Raw genomic sequence first — 14,797 nt, forward strand, 5'->3', positions numbered from 1 at the left:
TTGTGTATGTATTATGTACTATGTATGAAACTATGTATTATGTATGAAACCATGTACTATGCAAGTTTATTGTCCGTTCGCCTTCAACGACTACTGTCGTCTGCTAGGTGATACGTTGTTCGAAGGTACGATGAATGTATTCCTTGTATGGTGGTGTAATGTGAATGCTTAAACGCACTAGTACATGAATAATTATATGTAATCGTCATGTACAGTCAGATATAAATTTGTATCTTGTAACAAAGAATGTGGATGCCTTTAGTTTTGCTTTATTGGTGGCCGAAGGTGACGTGGGCGGTCGGCCAGGTGAGTGAGTTTGAGTTGTCTGGAGGGACCGTACTAGTAAGAACTGGTGAGAATACCCTGTGTCAAGTAAGAGTAAACATTTTTAGTTCCAGTGCAGTTAGGTCTCTAGTGATTTAATTTAACTTTGATTATTATATTCCGTGTGTGTCTGTCTATATGGTAATGGTTATACTTGTGCAAGATCTTTATTTTCTTTAATACTCTTGTTAAAAGCTGCCGGCTTTTCCATGTTTCAATTCTCATTCGCTGGCAGCATCTTATTCTAAATTGGAATTGTTCTGTCATGCTTAAGCCCCCATTTATAATTAAATCTATTTTCCTTTGTTGCTCTTTATTTGAAACAATATAAGAAACAGTTGACTGGTAATTACGCATAACTTAAGGGCCCAAGTCCTCTCTCAGTTAATTCGGACTTTGTTACGCCATATTGGGGCCCTCAATCGGAATACTCGGGGATCATCGTGCCCTGGGAAGATGTGGCATAACAAAATGGTGGAGCTGCGGGGTACCATATAAATTGAAGGTACACCATATAACTGAAGGTAACGTATAGATTGAAGGTACCATATAAAGTGAAGGTACTATATAATACCGGGTACTATAGTGTGGTATTATGATTGCACGTATTGTGATTGTGCGGCGATCGTACTATATGTGGGGTACCATATTGTGCAACGAGTGTATTATACAGAACAAGGTATCGTACTATAAAGTATAAGTACAGCGGTGTAGTATTAGTGCGGTATACTTGCAGTGAATAATAATTGCTTACTGTTTCTTGAGTATTTAACCATTGTTTATGAACATTGTATTAATTAGGTTATAATTCCTCACTAGCTGATATGGAGTCTTTTGACATTGCACAATTCATTAAGAGTCCTGGGCTTGCCCTTTTGCAGAACTGTGAAGTACTTAAGGATGACTGGATAGCTTTGGCTAGGTTTTACAAGGTTCAAATCACAGGTAAATCTAACAAGGCTGATATTAAGAAAGCAGTCATTCAAGATTTGATCTCGAAAAAAATTCTGGAGGATAGTGCCAAGGCATTGTGTGACATGGAGCTTCAAGGAGAGACGGAGAGAGATGAGGATAAAGCGGAAATTACTAAGATGGAGTTGGAGGTAGAGAAAGAGAGGATAGCTCTAGAGAAATTTAAAGTAGAGAAGGAGTTGGAGAAGGAGTTGGAGTTGGAGAAGGAGAGGATAGCACTTGAAAGGCTTAAGGTTGAAACGAACTTGAAGTTCGCAATGATGGAGAAGCAGGGTGTCCAAGGGTTGCTGGAACCTACATTTGATATAAACCGCGTAGTACGCCTTGTCCCTACTTTCCTAGAGGGTGACCCGGAGGAGTTTTTCGAGCAGTTCGAAAGTTTGGCAACCACCCTCTCCTGGCCTAAGCCATATTGGTGTGTGCTGGTACAAACGGCCTTAGTGGGTAAGGCTCGTTCATCGTATTTATCCTTGTCCTCTGAAGATCAGAGCCAGTATTCGGTAGTGAAGGATACAGTGCTGAAGGCATACTTATGCACTCCAGAATTTTATAGACAAAAGTTTAGAAACTGTTTTAGAGGAAACCACCAGTCATACCTCGAGTATGGTAACAGTGTTAATAGATTATTTAATAGATGGCTATCAGCTAGCGGAATTGAAACTTATGAGGAGTTAAAGGAACTAATTGCACTGGAACAGTATGTTAAGGGTATTCCACCGGACGTTCGAACCTATTTGCTAGAAAAGGAAGTAAGTAGAATTGATCGAGCTGCCACATTGGCGGAAAATTATACATTAACGCATAAATCAAGTAAGCCTCCTTCCCCTCCAGGCATTTCTCAACCTCAAGAGGGAAAGGTACACAAGGGTAAAGGTACCTGGACCCTGGGTAAAAGCAATATAGATGTGTCAAAAATTGGTTGCTTTTACTGTAAAAAATTTGGGCACGTAAGGGCAAGGTGTCCTGAGTTGACTAGAGAGAAACGTGTTGCTAATGTAACTTTGCTTTCTGCAGATGTAAAGGAAAAAGGGGATCCTGATGTGGGAAGAGAACGCAGTCTGTTTAACCCATTTGTATTCCCTGGTACAGTGTCTGTCGAGGAGGATGGGCCCGGAGTGTCTGTAACTGTGTTGCGAGACACTGCTGCATCGCTCAGTATGGTATTACAAAGCGCTGTTCCTGACGTAGAACAGGCGTTGACGGGTGAGCATGTATTGATAAAGGGCGTTGGGGGTACGATGACGGTTCCCCTGTGTAAGTTGTTCCTCCGAACCGAATTATTATCTCGGCCTGTGTTGGTTGGAGTTGGAGAGACTTTACCTGTTGAGGGAGTGAGTTTCTTATTAGGAAATGATATAGCGGGAAAGTTAATTGTGCCTGATCCCGTGGTGAGTACGACTCCACTGGAATGGGATCCTGCCGAGGGTTTGGAAAGCGAGTGTGGAGATATTTTTCCAGCATGCGCAGTTACTCGCAGCCAGGCAAGGATGAAAACCAGTGAAGAAACTGCTGATATGGATATTAGTAGTTTGTTTAATGTAGACTCTAGTACAGGACCTGCTGTTAAGCCAGATGAACTTGCTGATCGTGATGTGGATTCGCCTAGTCCCGGGGTTCTGCCGTGCAGTCTGTCTAGCGATAAAGTGAATGAAGCGCAGAGTAATGTAAGTGAACGTGTGGATATAAGTGTTCTCCCAATGACTCGTAGTAATCTGATATCTGCCCAGAAAGCTGATAGGACATTAATCCCATTATTTGCAAGGGCCATACAAGATAAGGACATCTCAAATGAAGCTACATGTTATTATACGCGTAATGATGTACTAATGAGAAAATATAGACCGCCAGATGTTCCTGCAAATGAGAGTTGGTGCGAGTTTCATCAGGTTATCGTTCCGGACGTGTATCGAGAGAAAGTCATCAGTTTTTCACATGACTACATAGGAGGACATCTGGGTGTGCAGAAAACTTTGGACAAGATTATCAAGTACTTCTATTGGCCTGGTATCCATAGACAAGTAGCACAATATTGTAAAACATGTGAAACATGCCAGTTGGTAGGTAAGCCTAACATTGTTATTCCTCCTGCACCGTTGCAACCTATTCCTGTAGTGCCGGAACCTTTTACCCATGTGATAATTGATGTCGTGGGCCCCCTTCCTAAAACCAAAAAGGGGCATCTGTACATGTTAACCCTAATGTGCACTACCACCAGGTATCCAGAGGCCATTCCACTGCGTTCCATTACAGCCAGGACTGTGTTGCCAGCCTTGACAAAGTTCTTCACCCTATTCGGAATACCGAAGATTGTGCAGTCCGACAGAGGTACCAATTTTGTATCAAATATCTTCAGGCAAGTAATGTCTCTTCTTGGGATTAAACAATATATTGCATCTGCTTATCATGCCCAAAGCCAAGGAGCCTTGGAACGTTTTCATGGAACCTTTAAAACAATGTTAGCAAAGTATGGTCATGAGACTGGAAATGAGTGGGATGTGGGTTTGCCATTCCTTCTATATGCGATCAGATGTGCTAAGCAATCTAGTCTCGGGTTTTCTCCAAGTGAACTATTGTTTGGCAGAGACATAAGAGGACCCATGAAGCTACTCCATGAGAGCTGGATAGACTTGGAGCATGCCGATAACTTGTCTGAGTATGTGTCTAAGTTAAAGGAAAACCTAGATGTGGTACACAGGTTTGCACAATGTAATTTAAAACTAAGTCAAGAAAAGATGAAGGAAAATTATGATAAAGATGCAGTAGAACGTAACTTTGAGGTTGGGGATGAAGTTCTGTTGTTCTTGCCCGTAAGAAAGTGTCCATTACAAGCAAGGTACAAGGGACCTTTCAGAGTTATAGGTAAACGGGGAGATTTGAACTATGTGATATCCACTCCTGATCACAGAAAAACAAAAAGGTTAGTACATGTAAACTTGATTAAGAAGTACCATAGAAGAGACTCGGGAAGTGCTGGTAAGACAGAGGAGAAGGTAGATGGTACTGTAAATAGTTTAGAAGTTGTGGAGATGCAAAGTGAAGACGACCTTGATAAAATTCCTGTAGGTAACAAACTCAAGAATTCTGATGTCCTTGCTAATCTAAATAGTAAGTTGTATCATTTGTCTGACAGCCAACAGTCAGATGTTTCAGAATTACTGCAAGAGTTTGTGGAAATCTTTGGAGATGTGCCGAGACCAACGACTGAGGCAGTTCATCATATTGAACTAGTGGAAGGTGCCGCCCCGGTAAGAGAAAAGCCCTATAGAATGTCCCCCCATAAGGCAGCTATTCTCCAGAAAGAGGTAACATTTCTTCTTGATAATCACTTAGCAGAGCCAAGTAAGAGTGACTGGGCTGCTCCATGTATTCTTGTGCCCAAAGGAAATGGGGAGTATAGAATGTGTACTGATTACAGAAAACTTAATGCACTTACCAAGGCTGACAACTTCCCTCTTCCTCGCATAGATGACTTAATTGACTCAATCGGCAAGGCCAAAATTATAACTAAATTAGATCTAATGAGTGGCTACTATCAGATGCCACTGTCTGAGGAGGCAAAACGTGTGTCAAGTTTCATAACACCTAGTGGACTATATCAATACAAAGTAACTTCATTTGGCTTACGGAATGCACCCGCAAAGTTTTCACGTCTAATGTCTAATGTTATTGCAGGCTTGGAAGGTGTGTGTGTGTACATCGATGATCTGTGCGTGTATTCTCAGACGTGGGAGGAACACTTGATTTCCCTGAGGTCCTTGTTCGAAAGGTTAAGGAAGGCTAGGTTGACTGTCAATCTAATGAAGACTGAGTTTGCTCATGCAAAGGTGACCTTTTTAGGCCATGAGGTGGGTTACGGTACGGTTGCACCTATGCACGCCAAGGTTGAAGCCATAGAGGCTTTAGCTGCTCCTGCCAACCGTAAAGCAGTCCAGCGTTTCTTAGGTGTAGCAGGTTATTATCGGAGATTCTGCCCTAATTTCAGTAAACTTGCTAAACCACTCACTGACTTAGTAAGTCCTAAAGTAAAATTTAGATGGACATTAGAATGTCAAGAAGCCTTTGATAAGATAAAGTCAATCCTTACTTCCAAACCTGTCTTACATGGTCCTGATTTCTCCAAATATTTCACTATTAATGTTGATGCTAGTGATGCTGCTGCAGGAGCTGTGTTAATGCAAGAACATGATGGAATATTGTTTCCTGTATGTTATATGTCTGCAAAATTCAAGAAATACCAAAGACACTACAGCACTATAGAGAAGGAAGCAGCAGCGTTGTTGATGGCTTTGGAAAAATTTGATGTGTATGTTGGAAATAACCCACAAAAAATAACTGTTTATAGTGATCATAACCCTCTTGTCTTTGTGAACAATATGAAAAACAAGAACATGAGGTTGACAAGGTGGTGGTTAGCTTTACAGCCATACAACCTGGAAATAAAACATGTGAGCGGTAAAAATAATGTAATTGCAGACAGTTTATCAAGACCGTACTAAAGTCTTCTGACAATCGTGGTTTCTGTACTGTGGTATTAGGGTCACGACTACTGTATGGTAATCTAAGTGTGGTTGAGGCTGGTTGTTTATTGCCTCAATATCTTGTAATGTACTATGAATTATTGTATAAGTTTATTTTACTATTTTGGAACTTGTAGTTGAAAAATGCACTATTCCGGTTATAAACACTATTGTGTTTAATTTAAAGGTGAGGGTGTTATGCAAGAGTGCATTTTTTCTATGATAAACTATGTATTATGTAAATTATGTATTGTGTATGTATTATGTACTATGTATGAAACTATGTATTATGTATGAAACCATGTACTATGCAAGTTTATTGTCCGTTCGCCTTCAACGACTACTGTCGTCTGCTAGGTGATACGTTGTTCGAAGGTACGATGAATGTATTCCTTGTATGGTGGTGTAATGTGAATGCTTAAACGCACTAGTACATGAATAATTATATGTAATCGTCATGTACAGTCAGATATAAATTTGTATCTTGTAACAAAGAATGTGGATGCCTTTAGTTTTGCTTTATTGGTGGCCGAAGGTGACGTGGGCGGTCGGCCAGGTGAGTGAGTTTGAGTTGTCTGGAGGGACCGTACTAGTAAGAACTGGTGAGAATACCCTGTGTCAAGTAAGAGTAAACATTTTTAGTTCCAGTGCAGTTAGGTCTCTAGTGATTTAATTTAACTTTGATTATTATATTCCGTGTGTGTCTGTCTATATGGTAATGGTTATACTTGTGCAAGATCTTTATTTTCTTTAATACTCTTGTTAAAAGCTGCCGGCTTTTCCATGTTTCAATTCTCATTCGCTGGCAGCATCTTATTCTAAATTGGAATTGTTCTGTCATGCTTAAGCCCCCATTTATAATTAAATCTATTTTCCTTTGTTGCTCTTTATTTGAAACAATATAAGAAACAGTTGACTGGTAATTACGCATAACTTAAGGGCCCAAGTCCTCTCTCAGTTAATTCGGACTTTGTTACGCCATATTGGGGCCCTCAATCGGAATACTCGGGGATCATCGTGCCCTGGGAAGATGTGGCATAACAATAGTTTCACCAGACAAGTGTAGGAGAAAGAATATCCATATGCCTGCTGTATGGGATAATTAGACAAGGTAATGTAGCACTCATTTTACTAGAGAACGTCTCACATACTCCAGTCAAATTAAAAACAGCACACACACAGATAGGTATGGCTCAACTATGCATCACCCCCATGAGGAAGCACATACCACACCCATCAACACCATGGCAAAAACCCTCTTGAGGATATTTCGGTTGTAGACTTCCAAGAAGCTAAAAACAAACTTAGGAATCTTCTACAGTCCCATCGTTAGCCAATTGCCATAGACGGTGAGCCCTTAGGAAAGACTTCTCTAGTTAAACACCATATACACATACCCCCACCCGCACCCCACCTATACCCCAGCCTATAGATTTTCCCAAAGTAGAAAGCTTCTCGTATCAGACCACATAGACAAAACGCTAGACGGAACGGGTCTTTTAGACCCGTCATCGATTTCCGTAAGGTCAATACACACACCACACCACACCCAACCGCATGTCAATGCCAGTTATGAGAGATGTACTTCAGTCCCTGGGAAAAGATACCACAATATTCTCAACCTTTAGATTTCAAATCTGCCTTTTGGCAGACAGAGCTCAAAATAAAATCTAAAGCGGTGTTGATGGACTGAGCCGTCGTATCGACGGATCTCATTTCTTTGTCTTCTACATTATGTGTTGCAGAAGGATAGAAATCCTGCACAATTGTATAGCAGCACTGGGGTTGTGCAGGCTCGGTGCTACTCCCTCTTCCCAAACCTCATAAGTGTCACAGGTATGATAACTGTAACATGTGACAGATGAGGTCAGGTGCAACAGCTGCCCAGGACCCGCCTTTTGTGGGCTGCTCTCATAGCTGACTGAATCAGCTAGGTTTTATGTCGGAGTTTTCCTTCTCCTAGCTTTGACCTAAAGAGGCTTCCCTACAAGGCAGCAGGGACCCTTGGCAGGTACTACCACTCCGGGTCAGAGTGGACCTGGAAATAATGGCAACTAAGGGGCAACTCCACTTTCCCAAAACTCAGAGAGTCTCCAATCAGAGCCTTGCCACTGGATGCAATTTTTAGTCATGCCCAGGACAACTAAAGCGGTAACAGCCTTTAGCACTAATAAGGGTCATTACGAATTTATCGTATGCCCTTCGGGCTAAAAAACGCCCCTAGTACACTATAACGACTCGTGAATAGCCTTTTTAAAAATAAATCAGTCAAATCCCTTTTCGTCTACCTAGACGACCTAATGATATTTTTCCCTACCATTAGGAAAGCTGACACTAAGGTTCAACTATCAAAATGTATATTCCTTAAAAGGAAAATTATATTCCTCGGCCACATATTGGACGATCAGGGAATACACACAAACTCAGAAAAGATCAGAGCTATTGCCGAATTTCCTACCCCAAAGAACAAGGACCAACTCCGCTCTTTTTTATGGCAGTATATTACACACATTTCGTTTTTTTTTCTTCAAAATTAGCTGTCCCACTTACCAAATTCACACGTAAGAACATACCCTTCAAATGAGACTCAGAAGAACAAGAATGCTTTCGGAGAATAAAAACAGCACTATGCAGGGCATCCGTAATCGCATTCCCGATTTCACAAAGGATTTTTTTTCTGTTCATGGACGCATCCTCCCTTGAGATAGGAGCAGTCCTACAACAAATAGACTCAAATGGGAAACATAGAGCGATAGCTTACGCAAGCCGCCTGTTTAACCCTACAGAGCATAATTACTCCACCACCCACTAGGAAGCTCCAACTGTAGTCTGAGCTCAGAAACATTTCCGAGAATTCATCCTAGGACATAATATTACAGGCATGACAGACTATCAACCATTAATAGAGTATCAACCACCCACTGTATTTTTCCTCAGGAACTTCGTAAGGAACAGAGAGATGACCCAAGTTGGTCACGGGTAATTCTTCACCTAGAAACGGGACCCACACTACAAAAAGGACCCCATATCTCCCTTCAGGAATTACACCTGAAAGATGAAATTCCTAGGAGAGGCACTGCTGCTACATAACAAACGGCGATCCAGAACTCCCTAATTCCTAGAGTCTTTTCAATGGTCCATGATAGCCACATTGCATGACATGCTGTTAAGGGCAAATCTTTGGTAAACACTAGACGTGTATATATCTGGCTAAAGATGCGCACCGACATCAACCGTCACATAGAACATTGCCCTACCTGTGACCAACTTCGTGGGGCTGACCCCAGACCACTCCAACCATAACAAGCCAAACAAACTTACACCAATGTTCTTAGGCTCCCTTGTAGTAGCGAAAACCCTAGGTAACAACAATTACCACCTTATAGACCCATCCTACGACACCCTCGTCACAGCACATGGAGAGAAACTAAAAATCAATCAAATCACCTCTTGATACCTATACCATATTAGACAGACACGGTTTCCTACCAAACCAACTTTCACCTACCATCCAACATCACTCATTCACAATTAAGAAACCTCAACTCCCTACTTTTCACATATTACTACGCTCCAGGCAGTAATTCTCTATAACAAATCCAGATTTTTCCTCCCTTATGTTGCAAGACGTCATGATTACTTGAGTGAAAGTGATCACAATCCCTATTCACTAAATTCATTAAAAAATATCTACTTTAGATCATTTTCACGAGGCAGAATCATACACCCATATATCCTCCCATATACTTGCCATTAAAATAGAGACACATTCAGAGGTAAAAAGCCTAACCACACTCTCACACTTCCAGAACACTCCTACCTCACCTCCTCATATGCGTCGTCGCAGCCTTTTCTGGTAATACTCCATTGTGAATGGTCCCAGGTGCAATCACCAGCCCCATAGTTACGGTCTTGATTATTCATGACACCATAACAGTCAAAGTGAACTTGGATATCTCAAAATCTCACAAAGACCTAGAGTCGACCTGTAAATATACTGACACAATTACAAAACATTTCCATACCAACTTCAAACGTCATGAACCCACAGCAAACTCTTCTGAATCCAGAGATCACATGTTATTTTCAATTACCGACCAATTAAACACGATACTCCTTCAACTGTCAACAGTTGAATGGAGAGATATGATGGCAAACCATGACAAAGAAGGCTACCATGCCTCTTTCAGACGAAAGAGAGAACTCGTGGATTTCATGGGTTCCATTTCTAAGTCCCTATTTGGCGTTGCCACAGAAGGTGACATAAAAAACGTACAACACATCGACACAATAGCCTCTGGATTCCAAAAGATGAAAAGACTTGTCCTATTGAACACCCAAAACTCACAACACTTAACAAACTCAGTAAACTCTTTATAAAACCGTTTCAAGCAACTTCACGAATATTCTCTTGTTCAGTCCTCCCGACTACATGACCTAGAATGTTCACATACTACACTGACAACCTCAATGGAATAAGCCAACGCATAGACACAGACACTCCAACCATGTGTTTCTACTCGATCTCATAGACGCAGCCAACAATAAAGCCACCCCAAACCTCCTCCCCTTAGGTAAACTAAAAACTGCACTTTCCATCGTATTTTTTCCAGCAAACAAATGCACGATTAGTACCCCTCATTAAAACAACACTTGGTAAAGATGCAATCTATGCATATATCCCTCTCGACTCAAAAATAATAATAATGATAATAATAATAAAATAAAAAGTACATGTTGGAATATAATCCCAATCCTATATACCTACGAGAATTCAACTATTACCCTCGATATTCAGCCCGCCACCATTATCAAATCTGAAGACGGCCTATGGTACTGCTACACCCCCTCCTCTGACCTCACTTTATGTAAATCCAATGCTACTAAAATTCATATTTTCTCCGCGTAGCTTTCCTATTTCTATCGCACCACAGAACTTCCATGCATGACCCAAATCATAACACCCAACACCATCACACTGGACAACTGCCTTTACAAAAAGATAAACACCAACAACACCCTACACGCATACATTAACATGGATTATTTCCTATTCTTTCCACGAACTACACTAATTTTAGTAATCTGCGAAGATAACCCCTCAACTTGGCAGAAATCAATCAGTGGACCCGTCTCGATCCCCGACTCATTCCAAATATATTTTGACAACATATACTTTCACCCAAACTACCAGAAGACATTCTTATCTATAATCTCAGCTACACCCTCGACTCATTACACCCCCAATACTCCTAACAGACCCCAAATCTCTATCTCTCTCATTAAACCAACAAGACTATGCAGTTTGGCTAACACCATCCAATCAGACATAATAAATACACTGGAATTCTCCACACCCACACTCCACTCTCATCAATCGCTATTTCCCCCAGTTCCCTTGCCATACCGTCCATGCTCCTCCTCATTGGTAGACTAGTATAAGTCTGCGCGATCAAACGCGCTGGATAAGACCATAACACACCCATACACACACATAATAAGATAGTGAGAAAGAGAGAGAGACACACAACCATTACAATAACCACATAGTATATCCTGGAATTAAGTCTCACCAATTTATATTCATGGTGAACTTATCTATAATTATCATGTTAAAGGTGTATACGAAATACAATGCACATGTAAACCTAGGGAACATGTCTCACCAAAATGTGTTAATATCTTTTCCTCGTTACCACTCCAAAAGTGTTAACTCACAGAAATGTGCCCCTTCAGACCAGTGACTGAGGACAAAGTGTTAACTCACAGAAAAGAGCTCCTTCCCACCAGTGGCAGTGGACAAAATGTAACTCACAGAAAGGAGTCTAACTCCATCACATTAGAACTGACATAATATTTTAAACGGTTTCCCAGGAAAGAGAGAAGTGAAAATAGATGGAACAAAGTGTGTGCTGATTTTAAAGAAAACTGGAGATGATCACCCAATTTCAAAATAAACTATCATCCCTTGGTGAAGAAATGAGCATGTCATGATACCTACTTGACTACACCCCATAAACTTATGACTATCTAAGCCCCCTCCCCTCAACTCCTACTAAGGTTTACAACACCGCTCATTATTCCAGGTGACAGGAGTCACCTCTTGCGGGAGGGAGGTATTATGTAACCATTATCTAAAACATTGCATATTACAACATTAGCCATGGAAAACTATAATACACACACATACGAACGAACACCCATCCACACCCTAAGGCAAGCGACCATCACATGATCAGGGCATGATAAGAGCTAGTAGCTAATGAACATACAATATACACCATATCTCCAAATAAACCTGAATACAAATTAGGTCACAAGAAATAACCATATGATATGTCTAATTATATTGTAATATAGCAATAAATATTAAAAATGTCCATTTATAATAAAATAACTGATATTATGTAACTACTAACTCCCCTCTCCGGAAGCTAACATCAGCGATTAGACTGTATATAAACCAAGACCAAACCCAGGAGAGGCATTTAACAGGTGAAAGTAGATCTAGGAAGATCTACGCTATATAAAGACTGCCAAATATAGTTAAGGAAAGGGCACTGACGAGTTTTATTCAGATGCCCATTTGGGATCACTTGTGAATTCAGTTGTTGTTGTTGTTGTTGTCGTTCCCTAGACTGTCTGTCCGAGCAGTCCCGTCTCCCCAAGGAAGGCCACAGCCGAAACTGGGTTTTCCCACAAATCCTTTATAGAGTGTATGTTGTGTTGTTTGCGTGCATGATTGTGTATAATGCAGTCTTCCATTATGTGTTGTATGGTATGGGGTGAAGTGTTACATCCTGGGCAGCTGTTCACAACACGGTCGTCCAGCCTCTTCTGGTAGCTTAGAAGTGCTGGGTGGTGACCGCATCGCAGTCTGGCCAAGTGGACTCTGTCCTTTCGTGGGAGAGAGGATTCAGAAGGGTGGATATCAGGGGGTCTGGCATGCAGCAGTGTGTTGTCTTTCAGTGTGTTAATGGAGCGGTGAGTGATATGATTATGAATATGTTTCCGGAGGCTGGTATTTGGTGGTTGTGGAGGAAGAGAAGAGAGTATCTGTGCGTAATAAAGGTCTTTGGGTGTAGTTTTAATGTTTCTTGGTGTGTGTGGGTGTTCTGCTATGTAGTGTAGCGGGTGTGATGTGTTTGTGGTGGCTGCAGCAAGTGTTTGTGTGCCTCTCATGTCGAGGTGGTCCTTGAATTTGAGGACTTTTGTTTCATGGTGTAAATGGTCTGTAGGTGTTGTATTTGTGCAGCCTGTAATTGTTTTTAGGGCTTTGTTTTGTATGATTTGAAGGGTGTTGTGGTGTGTCTCACTGAGATTAGGAGCCCATGCAGGACTCGCATAATTCATCACTGAGCGTATGCATTGTTTGTATATTGTTATATTAGTTTCTTTGTTTTGTCCAAATGTTGTTCCAGTGATTGACTTAAGTGCGTTAAGTCTAGGTGTGCATTTGTTTTTTATGTTTGTGAGGTGTTGTTTGAAAGACATGGATGTATCGTATGTTACACCAAGAATTTTCGGTGTGTTTGTGTGTGGTATTAGAGTGTTGTTTATGTAGAGATGAGGTATGTATTTGTGTTCTTTTGTCCAGTTGGTGAGAAGTGTTGCTGTAGATTTGGTTGGAGCTATTTTGAGTCTGTTTGTGATGAACCATGTGTTGAGTGTGTCAAGGTAAGGCTGGATTATTTCTGCAGCTTTGTCTGTGCTACGATGTGTGCATGTGATTGTTATGTCGTCTGCGTAGGAAGAGATTTGTATTTCTGAGGTGTCTGGTGTGGGTAAGTCATGCATGTATAGATTAAATAATGTGGGGGATAGAACTGAGCCCTGTGGTACTCCGTTCTTAATGTTTCTGATGTGCGATGATTGGCCATTATATGACACATGAGCATTCCTGCCTGCCAGATAATTGGCCAGCCATCATTTGGTGTTGTTGTGCATGTCTGTGTTATATATTTTATTTGTTAGGTTGTGGCGGGGGATAGCATCAAAAGCTTTACTAATGTCCAATGTTATAAGAAGTGTTCTGTGGTGGGGCCTATCTGAATTGATGCCATCTAAAATTCTTTGTGTGAGGTTTGTCAGAAGAGTGTTTGTGGAGTGTAGTGGCCTAAAACCGTGTTGTGAGTCAGCAAGGGGAATATATGGTGTGACAAGTTTAAGTATTAGGCGTTCAATGACTTTAGAGGGAGTGCAGAGAAGTGTGATTGGGCGGTGCGATGTTGGGATTGTTGGGTCTTTGTTCGGTTTTGGAATGGTGATTATTTTACCATGCTTCCAGATGTCGGGTATAGTGTTGTGTGAATAGCTGTAGTTTGCAATGTTTGTGAGTGCGTGTATACCTTGTGGTCCAATGTGTTTTAGGTGGATGTTGCTTATGTTATCAGGGCCACAGGCAGATGAGTGCTTGAGATTATGCATTATGAGTTTTGTCTGACTGTCTATGAAGGGTGTATAGTCTGAGTCTGTGGGGAAGTCTTTCTTACGTCGAATGGTGCGTCGGTCGTCAGGGTGAGATGTAAGATGGCTCGTCTGTGCAAAATGACGTATGAGTGCGTTTGCTTGTTGTCTGTTTGAGGGTAGATTATCTGTTGTTGTGATTATTGCTGCGTGAGAGCGTGTAGTATTAGTGTTGGATAGTGTGATGCTGTTGAGTGTTTTGTACAATTTGCTGGTGTTTGTTTTGTGATCAAGTGTATTGATAAAGTTTTGCCAATTTTGTGTTTTTTGTTCATGTATTTTATTGGCAATCACAGTGTTTAGTGTTTGTATTTGGTCTGCTATGTTTTGAGGGATAGGTGTGGGGGTATCGTGTTTAAGTGTGTCACGTTGTCTGATGAGGCTTTGGATTTCTGGTGTGAAGTTGGGGTTGTGTGATTTTCTGTTGCCTCTAGGAATGTATCTCTTGTCAGCGTTTTGTATGATTGTATTAAAAGCGTGCACAGCATTGTTTATGTTTGTGATTGGTGTACTGTTAA

This window comes from Oratosquilla oratoria, chromosome 13, assembly GCF_046742065.1.
Source record: "Oratosquilla oratoria isolate Oo_2021 chromosome 13, ASM4674206v1, whole genome shotgun sequence".
In the NCBI taxonomy this organism is placed as follows: Eukaryota; Metazoa; Arthropoda; class Malacostraca; order Stomatopoda; family Squillidae; genus Oratosquilla; species Oratosquilla oratoria.